Source organism: Hyaena hyaena, unplaced genomic scaffold (genome assembly GCF_003009895.1).
Source record: "Hyaena hyaena isolate Hyena2069 unplaced genomic scaffold, ASM300989v1 scaffold_463, whole genome shotgun sequence".
Classification (NCBI taxonomy): domain Eukaryota; kingdom Metazoa; phylum Chordata; class Mammalia; order Carnivora; family Hyaenidae; genus Hyaena; species Hyaena hyaena.
Genome location: NW_024081094.1, coordinates 912,668 through 937,312, shown reverse-complemented (window position 1 = coordinate 937,312; position 24,645 = coordinate 912,668). Strand labels below are relative to the sequence as shown.

Here is a 24,645-nt window from a genome sequence, read left to right as displayed (position 1 = left end):
TACAGAGGCTTTATCATTTTATCTTTCACAGTAGGCATATGAATCAAGACTTTCACATTTGACCCAGTACCAGTATTTGAAAATAACATCATTTTCAACTGTACAGTTCTATATAGTCTGTATAACCTTTTTCATAAGTCAATTAACAGTGTATATGTGGGTATATTCATAGATTTATTCTGGTCTCTCCATTTTATTCTGGTACACTGTGTGTCTATCCTTAGATTAATACCACAGTTTTCATTACTGAAGTTTTATAATCAGTCTTGCTCATGGGAAGTGTAAGATCTTCATAATTATTCCTCTAGATTGTTTTATCATATTTGGCCCTTTACATTCCTACTAAGTGGTCTTAGGCCTTCTCATCAGTGTTTGTAAGATGAATTCTATGTACTTAGATGAATTGTGGTTCTTTTTTAATTTATATCATATAAAAATTTTTATTTTCTGATTTTCATTACTGGTACATAGAAAACTGAATTCTCATATTGATCCTTTATTCAATACCTTTATAGAATTTTTAATTTAGTAATTATTAATAGCCAATAAAATAATTATTAATGAGTAATATTTGATATCAATACTGTTAATAATATCAATGTTAATCATTATTAAAATTTATGAGTAATAGATTATTATTATCAAATAAATTAAATTAACTAGCTTTGATTTTTTTCATAAATATAATCACGTTGTTAATAAATAATGGTAGTTTTATTATTTTTCCCTTCAAATTACAAATTTTTTTTATATCTCTCAATGTACCGACTAGGACCCTTCATGATTTATCTATTAATTTTAATACTGTTTATTTTTGGGTTTTAGCTGATTTTCTTTATCCTTTGAGATAGGAATATGATTTTTCATCATCATGTTTTCAGTAAGGTGAATTCTACTGGTGGATTTTTCAAGTTAACTAACCATGACTTCCTGGGGGTGAGGTGGAAACAATTTATGATTCTTCTTAATATATTGCTAGATTTCATTTGCTAATATTTTCCTTAGAATTATTGTATCAATATTCATTATGACTGGGCTTTGTTTCGCCTTTCTCGAAATAGCTTCGGCAGGTTTTGGCATCAAGATTAAGCTGGTTTCAAAAACTGTTATCTTTTTCTGGAATGCTTGGTTGGTATAAGACTGGTACTATTAAAAGTTTGAAAGACTTCAGCAGTGAAGCTATCTGAGTTGGAGATTCATCTGTAGAAAGGACTTTATATATTTTTAAAAAATGCTTATTTATTTTTGAGAGGCAGAGAGACAGAGCATAAGCAAGGGAGGGGCAGAGAGAGAGGGAGACAATCTGAAGCAGGCTGCAGGCTCTGAGCTGTCAGCACAGAGCCTGATGTGAGGCTTGAACTCAGTAACCACCAAATTATGACCTGAGCTGAAGTTGGACACTCAATTAACTGAGCCACCCAGGAGTCCCTGTAGAAAGGAATTTAAAAATTTATTCAATTTCTTAATAGATTTAGTAAGACAAAAATTTACTCTTTCTCCTTGTGTTCATCTTCAAGTTCTTTTCAAGCAATTTTCCATTTCACCTAGAATTTCAAATTTATTAGCAAATTTTGGCCATGATCTCATATATTAGTATCAATAATATCTATGGTAATTGTTCTTTTTTATTTGTTCTCAAGATTTTTTTAAATGTCTTGTTTGAGATTTCACAATTCTATGTATATTTTTTTCAAAAAAGACAAATTTTGGCATTTGTATTGATTTCCGTGTAACCCATTACTTCAAGCTTCGTGGCTTAAAACAACATAACTGAATTTTCTTAACAGTTTGGGGGCCTGAAATCCAAAATCAGTTTCACTGGGCTGAAATCATGGTCAGCAGAACTGCACTCCCTCTAGAGGTTGTAGGGCATAATCCATTACCTTTCCTTTTCTAGTTTCTAGAGTTCTAGAATTTCTTGCGCTGGCTTGTGGCCTTTCCTCTATCTTTATAGCCCAAGGTATAGAATTTTGCTTCACTAGTCACATTGCCTCTGTCTCTGTAGTCAATTATTTCTCTGCTTCCTTCTTACAAAACATTTGTTATAACAATTAGGGCCTACTTCTATAAATCCAGACTAATCTGCTGTTCCTCAGATTCTTAATTTAGTCACATATGCTATGTCCCTTCTGCCAAGTAAAGTAAACGTCCTAAACTGGCAGAGATTAGGACCTGGATATTTTTCTTTAGGTGCCATTACTGAGCCCACTACGTCCTTGCTGACTTTTTATTCCGTTGTATGTTTGTTGTATATGTAATAATTCCATTTCTTATTTTTATATTCTTCTGGTTTTACTTGATGTTCTCTCAAAATAATTGGGTAAGTGATTTTGAAGCTTCTTAAATTTTTAAATATGTGTATGCATGTAAAGTTTTAATGTCCATCTTGTATAGCTTCAGTTTCCTCCCGCAGAAAGTAGCATATTTATTATGGCTCATTAACTATACATGTAAATTTTGCTTATGTTTTTAGCAATTATTTAGAAGAATTTTGCTTAGTTTCCAAACATTTGGGATGATTTTGAATTATCTTTTTGTTATTGATTTTAGCTTAATTTCCCTGAAGTCAAAGTATAGTTTTAAACTTTGACAAAACAGCTTTTCAAATCAGCTGAATGGGTCATGATATCATCCATTTGATATATGTTCATGGATACTTGAAATAATTTAGTACTTTTGGTACTTTTTAAAATAATGTCCATTTAGTTTGGAAAATCATCATGTTGTTCAAATATTACATATTCCTACTGATTCTTTTCCTGATAGCCCAATCAGCTACTGCAAAAAGTGTGAGAAAAGTCTCCAACACTGACTGTAGATTTTTCTGTCTCTTATTTGAAACATACCAATTTGTGGTTTATATATTTGGAAGCCATGTTATTTGTTGGATACACACATAAAGTTGTTAAAAATTCTTGATAAGTTGACTGTTTTTCATTGTAAAATGTACCATATCTTTATAAATGTTTTATGTCTAAAATTTTGCTTTGGTATTATGGATATACCAACTTTATTTTAATTAATATTCAAAGGAATAGCTTATTACATCTTAAATCACAGCTATATGATTACCTTTAACTTTTTCATTTTTTACTAATTATCTCATGTGTCATATATATGCTATGTATGTTTCTAAAGCACTGTGAGAATCTGAGACATTTTTTCCCTTCTCTTGAAATAATTTGTGTAGTATTAGTGTTACTCTTTCTAAATAGTTAATTAAACTCTGTGGTAAAAACATCTGGGCTTAGAGTTATTTTGGTGGATAAGTATTTAATTACTGACTTAATGTCTTTAAGGATCACATGACTTTTAAAATGTTCTTTTTCTTCCTAGTTAAATTTTAGTAGATATGGCTTTATAGGTTTTATAGACATAGGTCTGTAAGACCTTTGGTTATTTAGAATTATGTTGCTTAATTTCTAAACATTTTACATTGGATTCTAACTTAATTCCAGAGTCATAAGAGATTATATACTTGAGAACTTCAATTTTTGGAAGTGTGTGTTGAGACTTAATGTTATGGTCCAGAAGAATATGTTCTATGTTGTTAACAATTCCTTATGTACTTAAAAAAAATTATATATTCTAGGGGCATCTGGGTGTTTCAGTCAGTTGAATATCTGACTTTGGCTCTGGTCATGATCTCACAGGTTGTGGGTTCTCACATTGGGCTCTGTGCTGAGTGCTCAGAGCCTAGAGCCTGCTTCAGATTCTGTGTCATCTCCCTCTCTCTCTGTCCTTCCCTGCTCATGCTCTGGCTCTCTCTCTTTCAAAAATAAATAAAACATTAAATAAATAAGCAAATAAAGAAATATAAAAATTACATATCCTGCAGTTGTTAGATATAATTTTCTGTGTATATATATTAGAACAACTTCATTAATCATGTTATTCAAATTTTCTGTATCTATTCTTCCTATGGGATAATTTTTCTTTAGCCTAAAGAAATGCCTTTTTATTTCTTGTAGTCTAGGTGCGCTGACAATGCGTTTCTCTAGGAATGTCTTTATTTCCTTTTTGTTTTTAAAATTTATTTTTCCTGGGGCACTTTGGTGGCTCAGTTGGCTAAGCATCTGACTTCAGTTAGGTCATGATCTCGTGGTTTGTGGGTTGGGCTCCATGCGGACAGCTCGGAGCCTAGAGCCTGTTTTGGATTCTGTGTCTCCCTCTCTCTGCTTCTCCCCGTACTCTGTCTCTCTCTCTTTCTCTGTCTCTCTCTCTCTCAAAAATAAATAAATAAATAAATAAAATACATTTTTCCTGAGTATAGAATTTTAGGTTGGCATTTTATTTTCCAAAACTATAACAATTCCATTTCATTGTTCTCTGTTTCTTATGGTCAATGTGGAGAAATAGACTCATTTTCATTGTCAACCTATATACAACAATACTCCCCCCTCACTTCACACTCTGGTTGCTTTTGAGATTCTCTTTATTTTTGACTTTCAGCATTTTGACTATAATATTCCCAAGTATAGTTTTCCTTTTACTTATCCTACTGTTGTTCACTGAGCTTCTTGAATATGTGGGTTGATGTCTTTCATCACATCAAGAAATTCTAATTTTTAACCATTATTTCTTCAAAATTTGCCCTTCCTATTCTCTCCTGTTCACTTGGGACAGCAAATCTTGTACATTTTTACACGATGAAAAAAGTACAGTGCAAGAGTCCCAAGTTCCTCTTGCATTCCTGTTAGGGTTTTTTTTTTTTTTTTTTCTTTTTATATTCAGTTGAGATGTTTTCGTCTAGTCAGCCTTCTAGTTTACCTTTCTTGTCTTATGCTGTGCATAGTCTGCTGTTAAACTTATTCAGTTAGTTCTTAATTTCTGATATTATATTTGTAGTTCCAGGATGCACTTTTAGTTTTTTTGCAGATTGCTATTCTCTGTTAAAATACATTATATTTTCATCTATTTTTGTCTCTCTTTTTCTCAATTATGTTTATCATATTAGTCACAATTATTTTAAAGTTCTTGTTTGTGAACTTTAATATCTGTATAATCCCGATGAGTTCTTAGATCTCATTTTTTATTATTAGCCATTTTCTTTTGCTTCTTTACACACTTAGTGATTTATTAATTGTGTTTTTAACATTGTGAATGATATTATGGAGTCTCAATGATCTTCTCTTTCATCGAGGAAGATTGAGTTTGGCTTTGGAAAACAATTATATTTCTGGTTGATAATCTAGATCATGAGGAGGCCCCACTTCCTTCTGTGCTTTGTTGTTTTTGCCTGCGTACTGCAGTTGTCTTTGAAAAAGGATATGTTTTGAAGCTAGGATGAAGGCACATTCCATCTGGGAAGATTTACATTTGCATCTAACTTGTGCATGTAGGTGTGAATGAAAGGCATTCTTAATCCTCCATAAAACTTGCAGTTCTTAGGAATCTCTAGCCAGCACATCTGCTGGAAGGCTGGCCAGAGATTACATCTTTTCAAACATCTTTCACCTTTTCTTTCTTTACTTTCAGTCTTTCCTGTAATACCCACAAAGCATCGCTTATGAATCACTTTTACATAGGTGCAAAACCCTTTGTGTCCCAAATTAATACTGGGAAAGTCTTCTCTCAGACTCCCTGATATGGGTAGGTTCTTGGCCTTGACTTTCTCCCCATTCTGCCCACACCCTGGTTTTGCAAATTTGGCTTACACACACCTTCAAGGGAAGAGCAACTTGATGCTCATGTGTACAACTTATATCTCTATGTTTCCTTCTTCCCCACCCCAAGGTTTGTATCTTTAGTTTGGTACCCTTTTGTTAGCTCTTAAATGATTATAAAGGAGTTTTTAAATATTTATCTAGTATTTTAATTTTTCTCATTGGAGTTTTGATCTAAACAAAAGAAGTCATTATTGGAAATAGAAGTTCTATATATTTTGTTTTAAGGTATTGGGAAAAGAAAATAGAGCCTTATGATAAGTACTTTTGGAAATACATTAAAACATTTTTGGTGTGATAATAACACATAGACAATATATATAAATGTTTCCTAGATATCTGAAACAGATGGTTGTTTTATTCTTTGTTGGTATGATGCTGTTTGTGTGTATCAGTTTAATTATTTATATATCCATTACACCAGTTCAAATAAACTTTAGTGTTTGTATGTTTATAATATTTAATAGTATTGCATTTTTTAGTATTACATGTATTTATTTCTTTGTTGTATACTTTACATGTCCATTTCCAGTACATGTACATTAATATATTTTACTATCATAATGGTTTTTTTGAAGTTTTTTTAAAAGTATTTTTGGGGCACCTGTGTAGCTCAGTCAGTTAAGCATCCAACTTTTGGTTTCAGGTCAGGTCATGATCTCGCAGTTCGTGAGTTTGGGCCCTACATCAGGCTCCATGCTGACAGTACAGAGCCTGCCTGAGATTCTCTTTCATACTCTCTTTGACTCTTGTCTGCTCTCTCTGTCTCTCAGAATAAATAAACTAAAAAAAAAAATTAAAAGAAAAGTATTTTTAACAGTTTAGGAGATATCTGGGTGGCTCAGTCAGTTGAGTTTCCGACTCTTGATTTCAGTTCAGGTTATGATCCCAGGGTTGTGTGATTGCACCCAGCATTAGGCTCCATGCTCAACATGGGATTCTTGGGATTCTCTCTCTCTCTCTCTCTCTCTCTCTCTCTCTCTCTCTCTCTCTTTGTGCACCTCTCCCCTGCTTACACTCTTTCTCTGTCTAAAGTGAAAAATAAAAAAAATAAATAAAAGTATTTTTAATAGTTTTAAATTTAAAATTATCTATGCTCAGGGATAGGTGATGGTAATGAAGGTTGGTAATGAAAACTGAAAAATGCTGAATGATTGTGAGGCCAAAGCTTGGATCAGAAGTAGGATAGCATGTAACGAGGGTATAGTGAAAAGGCTGGTGGGTTAGGAGTACCAATGTTTGGATTTTTGTGTTATTAAGGCATGCAAAAACCCAGGTAATAATAGGTCCTAACATACACACTTTAATTTCGTTTCTTTCACGTGCTTTTCTTGATGAAAAATTGTTATCAAATTGAGTCATGTTAATTCTTGGTAAAGCCTTAAAAAGATGTATAACTGTCATTTCAAAAATGAATTCATGGGGAAATGTATTGTTGTATGCAGATTTCCAGTGGAAACCTGCAGATGCTCACATAAGAAACATTCTTTCTACTCTTTTGAATAAACATGTTGCAAGCCCAGTGCATTTGCATACCCAAGAGAATAATTGTTTCAAAGATATGGGCTGTGAACACATGTGGTTGTCTACCAGATTATGAACACCAGACTTGAGACATATATTTTTCAGGTGTACAGCTTGAGGAAATTATTGAATACTCAGCACAAATGCTATGTCTTGGGGAATATTTGGAGAAATGTAGGTGCTACTGTATTTTGAATGATCAGTCCCTCTAGCTCTCATTGTGACTGATGGAAAATTTATTTTATTTTCCCTTGACAAAGGGAAAACAAAATTGTAGCTATCTTACTGCATAGTTTGTTAAGCAATTTCCATTTTGTACTTTCATTTCACAGATGTTCTGAAATGGTTAAGCCAAAAAAAAAAAAATGTTTCAACTCATGACTAACTTATAACAAAATACATTCCCATTAGTTGGCTTTAAATATATATATATGACTAATATAACACTGTACATTAACTAACTGGAATTAAAATAAAAACTTAATGATAAATACATATATGTTAACTATATAAAATATAAATTAATAGAAATAAAATATAAATTCTAACAATGTATATGTGTATATAAAATGTCTCATTGATAACTCAGACACACAAAAAGAAGTGTATAGTCCTTTATTGCTTTATGAGTAAGAAGTTATAAAATCACATACTATGCCTGATTTTTGACTTTTCATTTCTCTTTTGTACTTTATTACAGTGGAACTGATAGATGTTGAAAGATGATTAGATATACAAGAAGCCTAGCAGCTCCTGAGGATCTGAAGAAGCTCAAATCCTCAAACTATTACCTTCAGAATCTCTTATAACTTATGCTTATTAAATTGGCTCCAGGTCTTCTTTTGCAGAGTAGCCTCCAAATAACTAAATGTCTTAAATATGTCCTGTCTTTGCCATCCCTCTTAGAGAGCAACTATTTCAAATTGTCCTGGTAAAAGTGGGTCTGGCATATAGCTTGGTCTGCCTTGGCCAGGAGGAATTATTACTACAGACTCTGAATGCACTCAAAAGGTATAGTTTTGGATGATAATTTTTTTTGGCCACATTAGATTTAAAAGGCTAGGATTCATAATATTTTGAAGAAAATATGTCTAATATTAATTCATACGCTGTACACCTACCAGTTAAAGCATTCCATCTGTTATTAAACATGTTTGCCCCTACCTTTGGTCTGAAGTATATGGTTTCCTCTTATTTTTGCTACAAGTATACTTAGGGTTCTTTAGCCTGGAAATTATGTATAACATAACTTTGTTTTGTAATTCAATTAATGAATTCTACACAAACTTCTCTCAGGATTCTCTCTTGATAGAGTAAGGAAACATCTCCAAAAAATGCATTTTAATAGTTCATCCCACAAAAATTTGAGTATGTTTTCCCACTATTATTTGCCTACAAATAAGTCTGCAAATATAAGCAACTTATAGAAAATATGTCTGCTATTCCAGCTAAATGTATTTAAGGGAGGACAAATTATTCCTGTGGAATGCTGTCAAAAATTTCACAGTAGCTAACCATGGCTTTTTATCAATTTCCATACATCATCATTCACTGAATTTTTACTTTAGAGAAAGACATGCTCTTCTTAGGTCAGATTTACAGATAACTAAGTCTATTTTTGGATTTGTTTTCTGTTTCATAGTAAAAATTTTGACCTTTAGTTTCTGTGTTCCAGAAATCGGATGATCAGAAAGCTGATTAGACATCAGACCAGATGGCTTGTAGGAGCCTGTATCACAAAGTTCTTGGTCTTTCTGCGCGTATGTGTTTTGCATATACACTTGAAAAGCTGGAACTCTCAAATAACATGAATGTTTTTGAACTTTGGGTTAAAAAAATAACAAGAACCACAAAGATTCATGAAAAGATAACTTTTATGGATCAGATGCACTCAGTCTGGTATTCTGTTTATCTATACATAAAATACTTTTGTGCAATAATAATCATATATATGATCCTAGGAGACTATAGGGGTCTTAATTAACTTGTGTTGAGAAATTCTGTAGGTAATAGGGACAGTCATATTTTGAAAAAAATTTACACAAGGAAATTAAGCCATCAAAAAAGAGTTCCTCATTATCATTCAGTTAATAGAAAAATGTAGAAAATCGTGTATGGCTATAAGCATTCCAGGTAATTATAGTTTTATTTTTAACTTTCTACTCTGATTTATAGAAATAGCAGAAATGTATTTATTCTATTGCAGTAAAAAGTGAGCTATGTATAGGATGTGTGTCTTCTACCATTAGATTATCAAGCTTGCTCAGAGTTCAAAGTGAAACCTCAGTGCTGCTTTTTTTCACTTTTACAATTTAATTGTATCCCTCATCAATGTTACAGGTGAATAAGAAGGAGAGCTACTGTAACTTAATATGCTCATTTATCCTGTTTCCCACACGACATGCTTAGTTTTAGAATATGTGTCAGGTGATATTCAGGCTTAGAGTGGAGTGTGACTTTTCTAAAAGAGAAGTTAGAAATGAAGAGGCTACATATACTTGTTTTTCTTGTTTTTTTTTTTTTTTTTCCCTCATTGGAAGAAGACCGTTGATTGCTTTCTCATTTCCAAGTGACAGAAACTGTCCAGCTATCTTTTGTAACAACAAGAAAGCATTACTTCCTTTACTCTGCTCACGATCATTGGTAACTTTAAGATAGTCCATCAATTATTATCTTCTATAATGTGTAGCCTTAGTTACTTGAATATAGATTCTTATAGGTGATAAAGTTATCTGCCAGCCTTCATGAACTTAACAGATGTGCAGTTGACAATTCTTTATGGTTTCATGGCAAGCAATGCCATTACTTTTCAAGATCTTAAACCATAAGCATTCTCCTTTGAGTTTCCCCTTACACACCATGTTCGTTGTGGAATTTCTGGCAACCCCAAAGCTAGCCAAACCAGGGTGAGCATCCCCAAGTTTATACTGCTCTTTGGAAAACTTGAGTTTGTATGGCTTTGTTATTGATGAATCATATCTACAAGGATTTTTAGTTTTTCTGGTTGAGTCTGAAATGAGAGGTGGAAATTAGGGACCTGGTTATCAGGCATATCAGAAAAGTGAGGCATTTCTATGATAGTAAATATGTAAAGCAGTGAAAAGATTTCTGAGTATTTGGGAAAATTCAGAAAAAAAGTCAGATACTTTTTATTTATAACATGGAATATTGGTGAGATGTGTTTATTAGAATTAAAAATTGAGCTCTGCCACACATCTTCAGGCAAATGATTCCTCACCTATATATAATTTGCCTTTTACAGTTATTGATATAATATGGGTAATATTAAAGCATCACTTAAATCCTCAAATTTTATAAATTATATACTTTTAAACAACAGGGTGCAGGAAATGTAATCATAATACCCCAAGCCTACAAATACATAATGGACAAGCAGTAATAACATACAAGCCTCCTAATTTAAATGAAGTAGATATGTTTTTCTTAACACCTAATAGATGATCTCAAATAGAATAAAATCCACATATGTTACATTCTTGATTAAACTCTACATTTTGAGCTTTCTTTACATTGTTAGTTTGTGTTTACTCTAAGATAGAAATAACTTCACTTCAAAGGTTAAATGTTTTCAGAAACCTGTTCAGTTTTTACATAAATGTAAAGTTTCTAAATAAGAGTTACATAATGTAAAGTTGTTTCCTTTCAAAATTTGTTTCACAAGAGCAGGTAATATATTTCCACTTTCAGCTGCACATTTAGATGCTTTATTTTTGAGTGTACTTTCTCCTCAATATTTCTTTCCACAGAATTTTGGAATTTTGTTTCTCTCATGTTTTATTGAAAAGGCTCACTGCCATTATATCCTTTCGTTTTCCGGTTTTATCCTTTTGTCTGAAGGCACATTGCAGCATGGCTGGTTTAAGGATTCTAGACAGCGAGAGAAATGGATAGCCACAAGAGTATCTCTAGTCAAGGTTGAAAGAGAGCACGTAGCTTTCTAAACTGAACACCGTGAATGGAGGACATTTAGGTTATTGCCATGACAATCCTAATTGTTGGAACTTTATTCTTATTATGGTCTTTATTCAGTTGGATTCACCCTAACAGCACACATAGACGAGTCACTTTAATTTCTGGGCTGGTTTTGGAGAACATGTATCCAAGAATCATCATCTTTTTGTTGCGATAACAAAACACACGGTCAAGGGGGGTCTAAATGGAATTGCATTTTATAGGCATGCAGAGATCGGTATGAAGTAAGACATGCACTCTTTGACCCCTGGAGGCTCTCTCTGACAAATGATGGGGCTACATTTTAAATTACAGGAGATTCCAATTACTGTGAAATTATGGGGCTATGTGAGCTCCCTCTATGGGCTAATTTAACGTCTGCAAATTATATTTCTTCTTCTTCCTCTTTTTTTTCTTCTTCCCATTTTTCCCCCAACAAAGCCTCTGTGTGGCCTCTGGGATGGGGTGGCCGCCTAAGGGCCCTGAGGTTGTGCTCCTTGGAGCGTGTGCAAGATGGCTGCCCCAAGGCTGTTTGAAGCTGGCGCGTTTGAAGCTGCCGCGCGTGTTTGAAGCTGCGGCATTTGAAGCTGTCGGGCTTGAAGCTGGCGCGTGTGTTTGAAGCTGCGGTATTTGATGTTGCTGAGGACGTTTGTAAATTTGAGACAGACTTTAATATTGTTAGACGGTAGGGGAGTCCTTTTCAACCCCCTTTTCATTTTTTTTTACTTGAACTTTTTAAAAAGTTTTATTTAACTTTTTTTTCCCCCACTATTTTAACTACTTATGTCAGCCGAGGAATGCTGTGATTCACAGCCATTATTGTAAGGAGGCTGTTATGTATTTTTAGTGCTGCTGGGACCATAGGAATTCTTGAGTGGCTTTGACTGGATACAACAATGTGGAGAATAATCCCAACTGTGAAAAGTGCTACTGTGGCCACAGAACAGTACAGAATAATTTTGAAAAAGGGCAGTCTCCTTGTTGCTTTTAGAAGAAGGCCGAGCGGGCCCGCTGTTGCATTTGCAAGATTGATGAGTGTAGAGGTAGAACAAATGTATGTGAGTAGAAGAAGTTGGGGGTGCATAGGTGTATGAAATAAATTTGCAGTGTTCCAGGAGCAAAGCGTTTTGTCATTTCTTCCTATTATTTCCCCCTCTAATTTCTATAAGAACCAGGGAGAAAGGTGGGTGTTATTATGAAACAATACCGTCAGTTCTTTGGACAATACTGTAAAAATGAATGGTACATTACGTGGAGAGCATCTACTTTGAAAATGTGAGAGAGAAGGGAATGAGGATTGCTGCTGTTGGTAAAGGAAAGGAAACAGACGCTTCTCCTGTGGTGTGTACATTGTGGTTTGGGAAACACTTGGCTTGGAGGAACTCTAGATGTAGAGGTGAAAAAGATGGAGAAAACATTGGAAGGAGCCATGAGTCATCAGATCCAAAGTGGACTCCATGAGAAACGCTTTGGTTTGGATACAGATAATTTTCCACTGAATTCCCAGCCTGGAGCAATATCATGTACGTGCATGCAGAGTTGATGACGTGACGTGTTCTAATGTTGTCTGTGGTTCCTCTCGCATAGATTGTTTGGGACAGACAGTGCCTTTGATGGGCTTGCCATCAGCTTTTTTTTCCCCTTTGGAAGTACAATGTTCTGTTCTGCTGATGATCATTCTTTTGAAAATTAAGTAATGGTTTCTTGACATTAGCTACTTGTCAGTGCTTGAACCTGTTTCTTCACATGACCGCCATTAATTTTTTCATTGGGTAGAACTTAAATTCTAAAGTCTACATCTACTTTTCAGCCATATGTAGATTTTCTATCTACCCGGGAATGAGGTGTTTGGTTTGGTATTTTATTCATATTGGCAAAGGTCTACAGTTCCTTCAGTTCACAGAAAAATCTATGTTTTAAACCTGTTTCATTAAAATTGAGTTATTGTCTCTTAATATGGATGGAACTGGCTTTATTCTAATAAATAATTTAAATGTGTGCTTTATTTGTTTAACTAAGAGTAAGGTGTTGTGTCTTGCACACCTTTTGAATGATGAAAACATTTCCCATGTCTTCATAGAATGGATGATCTTAGACTTTGTTTTCTTGCAAATAATTGTTTTTAAGGATTTCCCTTCATTGGATCAACATTTCTGACTTGGTAGGAATAGAAATTTCCTAAGTATTTTCCTTTGTATTGTATAAATGCATTTTTTAGTCTAAGTTTTCACTATCAGCTCCTGCAATTGTATTCCTTTGAATCCATGTGCCTTTTCCATTCTATTAGCTAATCATCTTTTACAGTGTTAATATTTTACCAGATCCGTAATTTGAACTTCATAAGACCAATATTGATGTGATTCAGTGAGAACTAAGTTCTTACAGACTCTCAGTCTAAGGTACTAATAATCTATTTAAAAAGTCATTTTAAAAATTATAAATCATAAGATATTAAAAACTAAGTGACATTGGACATATACAGAGGTAGTGACTCTGCACATTTGACTCATACTGTTTTGGAACTTTGTTATAAACGTTCATAACTCAAGGAGTGAGGACATGATATACATAGGAGCAGACAGGTGCATATACCCATGTATATATGTGTGCTTATTTTTTATTTCTTTATTCTAAAATCTTCTTGATCAGACTTTTTCTTATTCCCCAGCTTCTGCGATACTCATTTGATCCATATTATTGCTTTTTAAAGTTTAGACTTTTGAAAGATTTTCCTACTCTTCACCATAATTTGGTCTATACAGTCTAGTAATCTACATTTGGTGATGAAAGAATTGCTCGAGAATAGTTGAACACAAATGCTTAAATAAGAACTACATGCATTTTACTATACATTTGTGTAAGCATAGCCAAAGAAAAAGAATAAATGTTGTAGAGCTGTTATATCTTTAATCTGTTTAATCAGCCAGGCTACACATTCCAACATCACTCTTATTCCTCGCTGGTTTGTGCTAAGAAACTTCTTATTTTACAACTTTTATTGTCCTTTTTTTAACATAAGTTTTCATGTTCACTCTTTTCATTTTGTTTAATTAAAATACATTTCAGATAACTTCTCTTTTTAATAGATTTCCACACATATGTGCTTCTTTCAATATACTCCACAAAATAAAGACCATTAATCCAAATAATGATTCCTCTTCTGTGGCTCTATTTCTCTTTCTGTCTCTAACTTGAGTGTTTTGTCCTGTATCTGTTTTCTCTGTGTCTGTCAATGTTTTTCTGTTTTTTTTTCATCCTACCACGATGAAGGTTTTAGTTTGGCACCTGTGGCAGAGAAATAGTAAGAGTTTTGGATCCTGAGCTGGATCCAAGGTGAAATAGCATTCTCCACCACACAGCGCCATAACCCCATTTTTTGGAATTCTTACTAACAGTGTCTCCATTATAGAGCCATGTCAGTGTTGTGTAACCATTCATCCACAGTATCATATAGATTTATTGCTTTGATTTGTTTAATAGTTATAAGATTTGTTATGACCTCACATTGTTGGTTTTTCTTTATATGTTTCACCAGTTATTCTCTTTTTAAGGCAAATGCTAATAAGAAATTTTACACATAAAATTTCTATTTTTCTTTTGCATTCCTTTTTAATATCAGCTTTATCGAGGTGTTATTTACATACAGTGAGACTTCTGTTTTAATGCATATTTCAGTGAGTTTGACAAATGTATATACTGTGTAACCAGCATCATAATCACCATATTGAACATTTTCATCATTGCAAAAATGTCTCTGGTACTACCCTTTTGAAGTCAGTTTCCTACACTCACTCCTTGGTCACCAGCAACTTCTGATCTTCTTTCTTTTGCTATAGTTTTGCCTTTTTCAGAATCTGGTATCAATGAAATCACAGTGTATTCTTTGTCTCTAGCTTCTTTCATTTAGTGTAATACTTTTAAATTTCATTCATCTTGTTGCATGATTAGAGTTTTCTGTGCTATTGCAGAGTAGTATTCTACTGTATTGATACTCCACAATTTGTGTATCCATTTACCTTTTGATGATCTTTTTTGTTCTTTCCAGTTTGGGTGATTATGAATAAAGATGCTAGAAACAGTTACATACAGGCTTTGTGTGTGTGGATCTAAGTTTTAACTTGTTTTGGGTAAATACGTAGGGGTGGGATTGCTGACTCATGTGGTACACATATGTTGAATTTTATTTAAAAAAATTAAAATGTTTTCCAGAGTGGGTAAACTATTTTGCATTTCCATCAGAGATGCACAAAGAGTTCCAATTATACACCATCATCACCAACACTTGGTGTTGTTAGTCTTTTTAATTTTAGCCATTATAGGGAGTTGAGTACATATTTCTTGTCAATATTTTTTTCAATTGCAATAATTTACATCTGTTTTACTAACTTTATTATTTACTGTATTCACTTGATTGCATTATGCTTTTATTTTTTTCACTTGCTATTTGCTTTATACTCTTGTTCTTTTGAAGGCTATAAGTACATTTTATTTCTTACTTTATTTTTAGTACTTGAAAAGGTAAAGGATCTGAAATCCAAACATATATGTAAGCAGACCAGAGTCTTGAGTGAGCATGTTAAATAGTTGATTTTTACCTTTATTTTTTGAGAACTAGGAATACAATATTTGAAGAAGGTTATGTCTGACTTAAGAGCCTAGGTATTTTTGGTGTCTCTTTACTAGCACAGAAATTATAAATAGGATTGCATAGTTCAAAAATACTAGAACCTGATTTTTCAGTAACTTGTATCTCTCAATAAATTTCCACACATCTTCAACAACTGAAAGATCACCATACAACACAGTCCTGCCATTTCCTAAAATGACTCTGTTTTTATTCTGTGCCTCATTAGACAGCTTAGAGAACAGTATACCATTGCCCACTAAAGAAGCCACTTTTATTTAATCCATATCTACTAACATTTGTCAGAATTGGTGATTTTTTAACCTTTTTTATATAGCGCTAACTGTTCTCAGATCTCCAGCTTTGTTCCCTGGATGTTAAAAAGACACACGTTCACTTTGTTAAAATCCTTCTTTAAAAATCCAGTGTAAATGAGAATCATCATCATCTCTATCACCCTATTCTTTTCTATCTAACAGTGGTTCACTTCAATATGTGCTGGAGCTCTGATTTTTCTCACTAAAGCTCAGTTACTAGTTCAGGATTATTACTTGGCTAAGAAAGATTTCTTTCACTAAAAAGTTTATATAGCAATCAAAATTGAATGCTAATGAGCTGCATAGCTGTGAATTCTTTTTTCTCAAAGAACCAGACCTTAGGAGTCAACCCTTATTTCAGAAAATGTTTGTGAGATGATCTTTAAACCCTGGTTAAAATATATTCATTCCCTCATGTTATTTTGCTGAGTTCTGTGTTTGAAGGCAAATAGGATTTCTATACAAACTTCCCAGTTTTGTCAGATCATACGTAAGCAAGATGATACTACAAAGTAAAATATTTGCTGCTGAAATCATGAATTAATCTAACTTCTTGGGAAATTCATTCTTAGTTCATTGAAGGGCTTCCTATTGAATGGGAGGTATTTTTCCATGTCACATTTTCTCATCTTTGGTATCTTTGATTTTAAACCTGGTATTATTTTAGTAACTAAAGATAATTGAGAATGTTTGCAGGTAATAGATTGAATAATAGATTATTCAATCAAATGAAGCTAGAGAATTGTGGATATTTTTGGTTACTTTTTACTAATAGTTAACAAGTCAATTTCATTTTTTCCCTATTTGTGTCCAGTTAATAATATTAACCCGGACTGTTAAATTTTTCCTTAGAAATACTATCAACACATGAGGGACTAGGATCTTTCTTGTAATTTGAAAGAAAAAAATTGATGATAAAACAATATCAGAAGCAATTCAAGTTATGAGTGTAATTACAGGCTTCACTGTACTGAAAATAAAGGAACACATTTTACAAAGGTTTTCTTTTAAAAGTGGTTTGGTATGAAAATTCAGTGGTCATTTCTTAGTTTTAATCAATATTCCATATTCTAAAAACATCTGGGTTTTGTGGGTGAAATAGCTGGCTTAAATACGGACTTAAACACTTGCTCAGATCTGATATTTATTAATTCCTTCAGAACCTTTGCATTTTGATTTAGGGCTGATTGAGGTCATTTCTAGTACCTGTTCTTAGGTCATCATTAGGTATGTCTAACAAATGATCAAGTGCACATATTGTTATGTTGGATTTAATTTTTGTTTTCTAGAAAGTCAGACTGTGTTTCCTAAGGAACATGTACTGTGTGGATTTTTCTGGTGTCTAAATCCCAGCAACCAGGGGTAATTCTGAGTATTTGCTTGTGTCCAAATCCCTAAAGAATTCTTGTATCTTACTCTTCCATAATGGATATCTTCTTAGTCCAGTCTAAATCCTCCCTGGCAATTTGCATCACAGGAACCCCCACATCTGTTGTATAGTAGGGTTGAATCCAAGGGAATTAAGCGCTCCCCTTAGGAGCTATTGCTGTCATTCATGCTACACAGAGGGGGGGCATTCCTGCCTTCTCTCTAACTCTAACCCAATTGCCTGGCCAGGAGAATTATTCTTAATAGTGTGTGATCCAGAAAATTAATTAACTATTTTAATACACAGTGCTTTTTAAATGAGCTTGGAACACTATGGCATCATCTAAATTTAAATATAAATCTGTCAGTAGGAATTTTAATATGGGTGTTGTCTGATGACTTTTGATGAGATGAATTTTGAATTTTATTTTGAAATTCTCTCTTATTTTAAGGAAAGGAAATCTGTGGGAGAATCTGTATTTACTTCTTTTGCTGGCTACAGATATTTGTCATACCATACTTTTGATTATTTATTTGCCGTGCTCTACTCTGGATTACTTCGTCATTGTCCTGGTGAAAAGTTTATAGCTTGTTTATTGCTTCCAATAACAATAAACTTCTGTCAGGAGTGATTTTAGAATAAATTTTTAGAATAATTTTTTGAGTGAACTGCTTTCATACTTTCTAAGAAGTTAGAAAAATATATATATTGAAAAGTCCCATTTAAGATACAATGAAAATACAAAATATCTTGATATATCATTAGCAAGAAAAAACATGAGGGAACTGGATAATGAAAATGGTAAAAGTTTGCTGAGACCTAAGAGACAATTTTATCAGCTGAAGATGAAATATATTAAGGGTTGTCTGTTCTTCCCATAATAATTCGTAAGGCTAATATTGCCTAATAAAACCACAGTGAGTTTTTCTTTTTTTAATTTGCCACAGTAAATCTAATATTTATCTCTTAATGAACGGGGGCAAATAGCCAATACAATTGTCTTATCAATTATAAAGCAGTAATACTCAAGACAGTGTCATTTTGACAAAACAATGGAAAAGAAGGTAAATCAAGACAGATTCAAATATGTAAAAGTTTATTGTGTTGGTATCATAAATGAATGGGGGAAGGTTGCATAGTTAAGAGGTGACTCAGGGACAACTGCTTAACTCATGTGGGGAAAAATAAATTAGATCTAGTCTCATTTCATCTCATATATCAGTATAAATTCCATATGAGTTCAAGAGATAAATGTGAAATAAAAATAAGAGATCTCTGGAAATTATAAAAAATAGAGTGGACTGGCTGATTTAATAATGAAGAGTTTTAAGCATATAAATAATTTTAAAAATCACAAGGGAAAATCCATACATTTGACTACATGAAAAATTAATAATTTTTAAATGACAAAAACCAATACCTCGTTAAAAAAATAACCTGAAGGGGCGCCTGGGTGGCTTAGTCGGTTAAGCGTCTGACTTTCGCTTAGGTCATGATCTCGTGGTTCGTGGGTTCGAGCCCCGCGTCGGGCTCTGTGCTGACTGCCAGCTCAGAGCCTGGAGCCTGTTTCAGTCTGTGACTCCCTCTCTCTCTGACCCTCCCCTGCTCACGCTGTCTCTCTCTCTCTCCTAGAAATAAATAAAACATTAAAAAAAAAAATTAAAAAAAAAAAAAACCTGAAAATCCTATTAGCCGCAACTATTTCAGATGCTTTTCACCCTATGGACATACAACTTGAAGAGGAGCAGATTTTGCCACCCCAAAATATGCCACTTTGGCATGACAATTATTTTGAGTGAAAGGCCATCAAAATCCAGCAGGTGCAGGAGAAGCTCTTTACCTCCTTATCAAATATCTAAGCTTACATTGGAAGGATGCTTATACCAGGAAGAGAGCTTGTACCAGAGATACCTTTCTACCTAAGAAACTTATCTACAACTGGGCAACTTCTGTTTTCCAAATTTCCCCTCTCATCTTTCTGTAAAAGTCCTTCTTCCCTTTCTCTCCCCAGATCCTTACCCCTTTCCTTAGTCCAGGATGTTTTATACACCTCACTTACCTGGCGGCTTCTAGAGTCTTCTAGGGATTCTGTACATATGTAAGTTTGTTTGTTTTTCTCCTGTGAATATGTCTTACATCAATTTAATTATTTGGCCAAGTTCTCCTACTGGGTATTTAGGTTGTTAATGGTTTTCCAGAAGAGATTGCTGAACATCATTGCACAGATCAGATTATTTTCTAAGGGTAAATTTGTAAGGTTGGATTTGCCATATGCAAATCATTTCAGGTTTTTGTTGTATGTTCCCAAGCTGTTCCTCAGAAAGATTTGAACTTTTACCTTTCCATCAACCATGCATCAGAGTAATTATTTTTCAAACTCTTGCAAGCATTAATATAGTTAAAATTGTATGTAAGTTAAATAATTTGGCAATATCTTATTATTCTTTCACTTTTCTTTTTTCTTTTTTTTACTAAAGTGCTGAACTTTTATGTGTTTATGGCCATTTTTGTCTTTTGTTAAATTTCTAATCATGGCATTTTTACCCATTTTCTATTGACAGTAGTCTCAGTATTAATTTTTTAAACAATTTTTTAGGTTTATTTATTTATTTTGAGAGAGAAGGGGAGAGAGCATGTGAGCAGAGGAAGGGCAGAGAGAGAGGGAGAGAGAGAGAATCCCAAGCAGGCTCTGCACTGTCAGCATGGAGCCTGATGTGGGACTCAACCCATGAACCACGAGATCATGACCTGGGCTGAAACCAAGAATCATTCGTTTCACCAACTAAGCCACACAGGCACCCCAGAATTGATTTATTTTACATATGTACTAAAATTAAAAATTAAAAATAAACAGAAACTTTAAAAAAACATAAAAGTTATGTTTATATTTAGGTTAAATATTCCTTGGGTTATGTAGGGGTTTTTTTCCATATACAGAAGGTTTTTAAAAACTCTATGAATTTTTTTCTGTATAATTTCCACTTTCAGTCATGTGATTATGAACTCCTAGCAGATATCAGATTATGTTAACTAAGAATATTTTGATTCATCTATTCCATTTTTCTTCAAGTTTATAGTTGAACCTTTCATTATGGAAAGCATGATGAATGGAATATTTTATCCTAGAGCCTTAAAGGAAAACTCGGGACCGCTTGATTTTTAATTAAAATGAATTCTGTGCAAAGATTATATTATAAATATGACTTCTCAGTGACTTCTCTTAGTACTAAAAATTGGGCTTATTGGAAAGGTTGAATTATACTAAGATCTTATAGAAGTTAGATATAACTATTTTTAATGCTAATGTTTCTGTGCATAGAATTTTTTTGTGTATACAATTATTCTGGGTTTGAATAAGTAGCAAATCCCCCGGGTATTTTGTTTTTGGGGGCAATTTTGTTCCTTAACATTTAAATTTGGAAGGTCAAATTTATCTAGAAGATTCAGCTTTGATTTTAGAGGAGCAGATCTATATTGGTCAGGGGAGAAAAGTCTCAGGAGCTGAATGAAGGGGGGCTAAGTGATCGGCACTGAATAAGTAAGTTGAGGGCATATGTTTACTGGTATGGGTTAAAAGGTCTTATCTGGGTTCCTGGACCCAATTCCAATGTATGTGTGAAGGCATCCAGCACACCAAGCAGGTCTTAGGAACCAGCAGGGTGTCTGAGAATCCAACTCAATTCTGACATTAATTACCAATAGATAGCACCATATTCCACAGGTTGAGGGCTCAGTCCTGGGTAGGACCATCCTCCCCAAACCCACCCCTGCTCCAAACCACTACTTCAGACTCTAGTCTCCAGTCACAAGCCCAGACTGTTACTTGAACTTCTGATTTACTGGCTATAAATTAGAAGTTCCAGCAACCTCTTCCTTGGGCTTAATCAGTTTGCTAGAGCAGTGAGTCCCATCAGTTGCACGAGCAGAGAGCAGACCCCAAAGGGCTCTGAGCAGCCCCACCACCGGCACCAGCAGAGCTACACAACCCAGCAGGCCCCCCAGTCACCTCACCACGACCAGGAGCAGAGAGGGAGACACGGAGCAGCACCTGACGCCCTGCCCTCAGGGCTGCAGACCCCAAGCCCAGCACCCTGCTCAGTGGTGTGGGGGGAGTGGAGTCCAGGGAGCCTCATTTTGGGTGGTGCCTGCCAACAGAGACAAAAAAGTCCATGCAAGGAAGATTTTGGGAATAGTAAAATGGTTCAGGGTAAGAAACGGATATGGTTTCATCAATAGAAGTGACACCAAAGAAGATACATATTTGTATGCCAGACTTCCACAAAGAAGAATAACCCCAGGAAGTACCTTCTCAGTGATGCAAGCTGAGAGCCAAGCACAAGCCAGCATTACCACCTGCTTCCCCCACCCCCAGGTGGGATATGTGACATTCCTCAGGCACTCCTGGCTGCCCAAGGACAAAGGAAAGGACAGAAAACAAATGGTTCATCTGATAGAGTCTCCTTCAGTTTACGCATCTTAGTAAATTACAAGAAAAAGGCAATCTTATCAATAGCCTAATCTCCAAAAACCTATAGACTCAGTTTCCTGGAGCCCCAACATTACCTTCCCCTCCATAGTGATGTGGGAAACAAAGGCAGAAGGAAATGGCAGATAAAATTGAATTTCCTTATAAGCTGCAGTCCACCGACAAATACTTGAGGCCGGCAGAGTTCTCCAGGAACTCCCTACTGTCTTAGTGTGTTAATGCTTTGCTGGAGGGAAAATCAACCTTAGCTTGACAACAACTAGGTCTCCAGTAATCTGTGAATCTTTAGCATATGAAAGTCTCTGTGGAAACTTCTCTTTTGACTTTACCTCCCTCAGCCCCAGAGTGTATAATGAGCCACTCTTCACAACCCCAGTTTAGTTCTCCCTTCCCAGGGGTCCTGTCCCTGTGCTTTAATATCACCTTTATTTGCACCGGAGACATCTTTAAGAATTCTTTCTTGGCCATCAGCTCCAAACCTCATGAATCCCATCATCATCCCAAGACCTCATCATCAGCATAGGAGATGGAGAGACTATAGAGTCTGATGTTGTTGAGGGAGAAAAAGGTGTGGAGACAGCAAATGTGACGGGACCTGGGGGAGCTCCAGAGGGAGGCAGTAAATACGCAACAGACCATAAACTTTATAGTTGCTCTCCGCGTGGCAGGGGTCCTTCGTGAAATCCCAGAAGAATTGATCAGAATCGTGAGAGTGGGGAAAAGAATAAGGGATGGGAGAATGCTCTGTAAGGCTAGGCCCAACAATGTCACCCTACTGTAGGCAAGGGTTCCCATCTTACTACCAGACAGAGACCCTGTGCACATCAACCCACCACACTATTCCAACCCTCCTGTGCAGGGAAAGGTGATGGAGAGAGCTGACAAACAGGGTGCAGGAGAACAGGGTAGACCAGTGAGACAGAATATATATCAGGGTACAGACCACGATTCCACAGGGGTCCTCCACACCCAAGACATCTAGAGATGATAGCAATGAAAATCAAGGGAATGAGACCCAAGATCAGCAGCCACCTGAACACAGGTGTCTGCACAACTTCAATTACCAACAGAGACACCCAGAAAACCCTAAACCACAAGATGGTAGAGACAAAAGCAGCCAATCAACCAGATGAGAATTCATCCCCTCCAGAGGCTGAGCAGAGAGGGACTGAGTAAATGCAGGCTTACCACCATCCAGTTTAGTCATCCACCAAGAAGAATTGAATATGAAATTGTAGCAATAACAAATGAACAAAAGATTGGAGCTGAAGACCTTGGCTTGCTTTTTGCCCATTGACTAGATTAATAGAGCTATCTGCATTATGTATGCAGCGTGGGGTTTTTATTATTTTTACCTAAGGACATTTCTTTTTGATAATAACAAAGGGGTTTTTTTGTTTGCTTTTTGTTTTTAAATAAAAGCCTGTCTTTTTTCTCAATATACCTCTAAAGATTTTTAAACTGTTTCATATGTAGTCAAGCTGAGAGTCTTCAGAACCTCCTTTTTACTTCCTTTTTTTAAAGCTGTTGAATTTTGAGGGTTTTTTTTTTTACATTTATTTATTTATTTTGAAAGAGAGAGAGAGAGAAAGGGAGAGAGAGAGAGAAGGTAGAGAAGCAGAGAGAAAGAGAGAGAGAGAGAATCCCAATCAGGCTTGCATTGTTAGAGCAGAGCCTGATGCAGGGCTGAAACTCACAAACCATGAAATCATGACCTAAGCGAAATCAAGAGTCTGAGGCTTAACCAACTGAAGCACCCAGGTGCTCCTCATTTTTAATTTCTTAATAAAAGTTTACAACTTGATTTTTTTCAAAAAACGTCAACAAATGGCAAACACCTGGTAATAAAGATCTTAAATAATAATAATAATAACAAATTTCCTAGAGCAGTTCACAGAACTCACAAAACCCATTGATGCTGGGAGCCATTCTGAGCCCACTAGTTGAGAAAACTCCTGGTGAGGTTAAAGCAAGTTTGCAAGGTCTCTTGCCAATCAGATGATGACCGATATCCACCCCCACTCAATTATTTCTGCTTGAGCACTGACCCCTAGGGTACCTTGTTGATCAATATCGGGAGTGACTTGTCCCCTTATTCCGGCCCTGGAATGATGATTGCACCTTGTGAAGGAACTTATTGTGGGAAGTTCTTCTTTTAACAGACATCGTGTCTCCAGAAGGTCCTGTTTCCCTCCATACTTTCCCTTGAGCTATGAACAGGCTAATGACCCTTACTCATAAAAGATTGACCTTTACATGTACAATTCTGTTTCTACCGTTGCGTTAGTCCAGGATGTTCATACAGCTCAACATGTAAATCAACTAACCAAAAATGTCTTTCATGCCCTAGCTATTCAAGAAATCATAAAAGCAGACACAAAGGTAAATGCACTCGTAGATTCTATTCTACGTATTGGGAAATAAGCTAAACTCTTTAAAGGTATGGTTGGCTCTCCGGTGCCATAAAGCATATAACTGGAAAATCAAGTCTTGCCTGGAGACAAAGAGCCTAACCTAGAGAGAAGGACAGAAGATAAGTTAGTACTTACACTTTTTCTAACTGATGGTGTATAGCAGCCCCTTCCCTAAGGCCTACATTGCACAAACACCTTCCCTTACCCTGGCAGCTGTGATGAGGATGGATAAGAGTATCTACACACCTATGACTTAATCTTAACGTTATTAAA

General features: G+C 35.0%; 1 pseudogene; it reads left to right on the top strand.

The window, feature by feature from the left end:
- The first annotated feature begins 12,058 nt into the window (after window positions 1-12,058).
- LOC120246283 lies at window positions 12,059-23,134 on the top strand (annotated as a pseudogene).
- The last annotated feature ends 1,511 nt before the right edge of the window (window positions 23,135-24,645 follow it).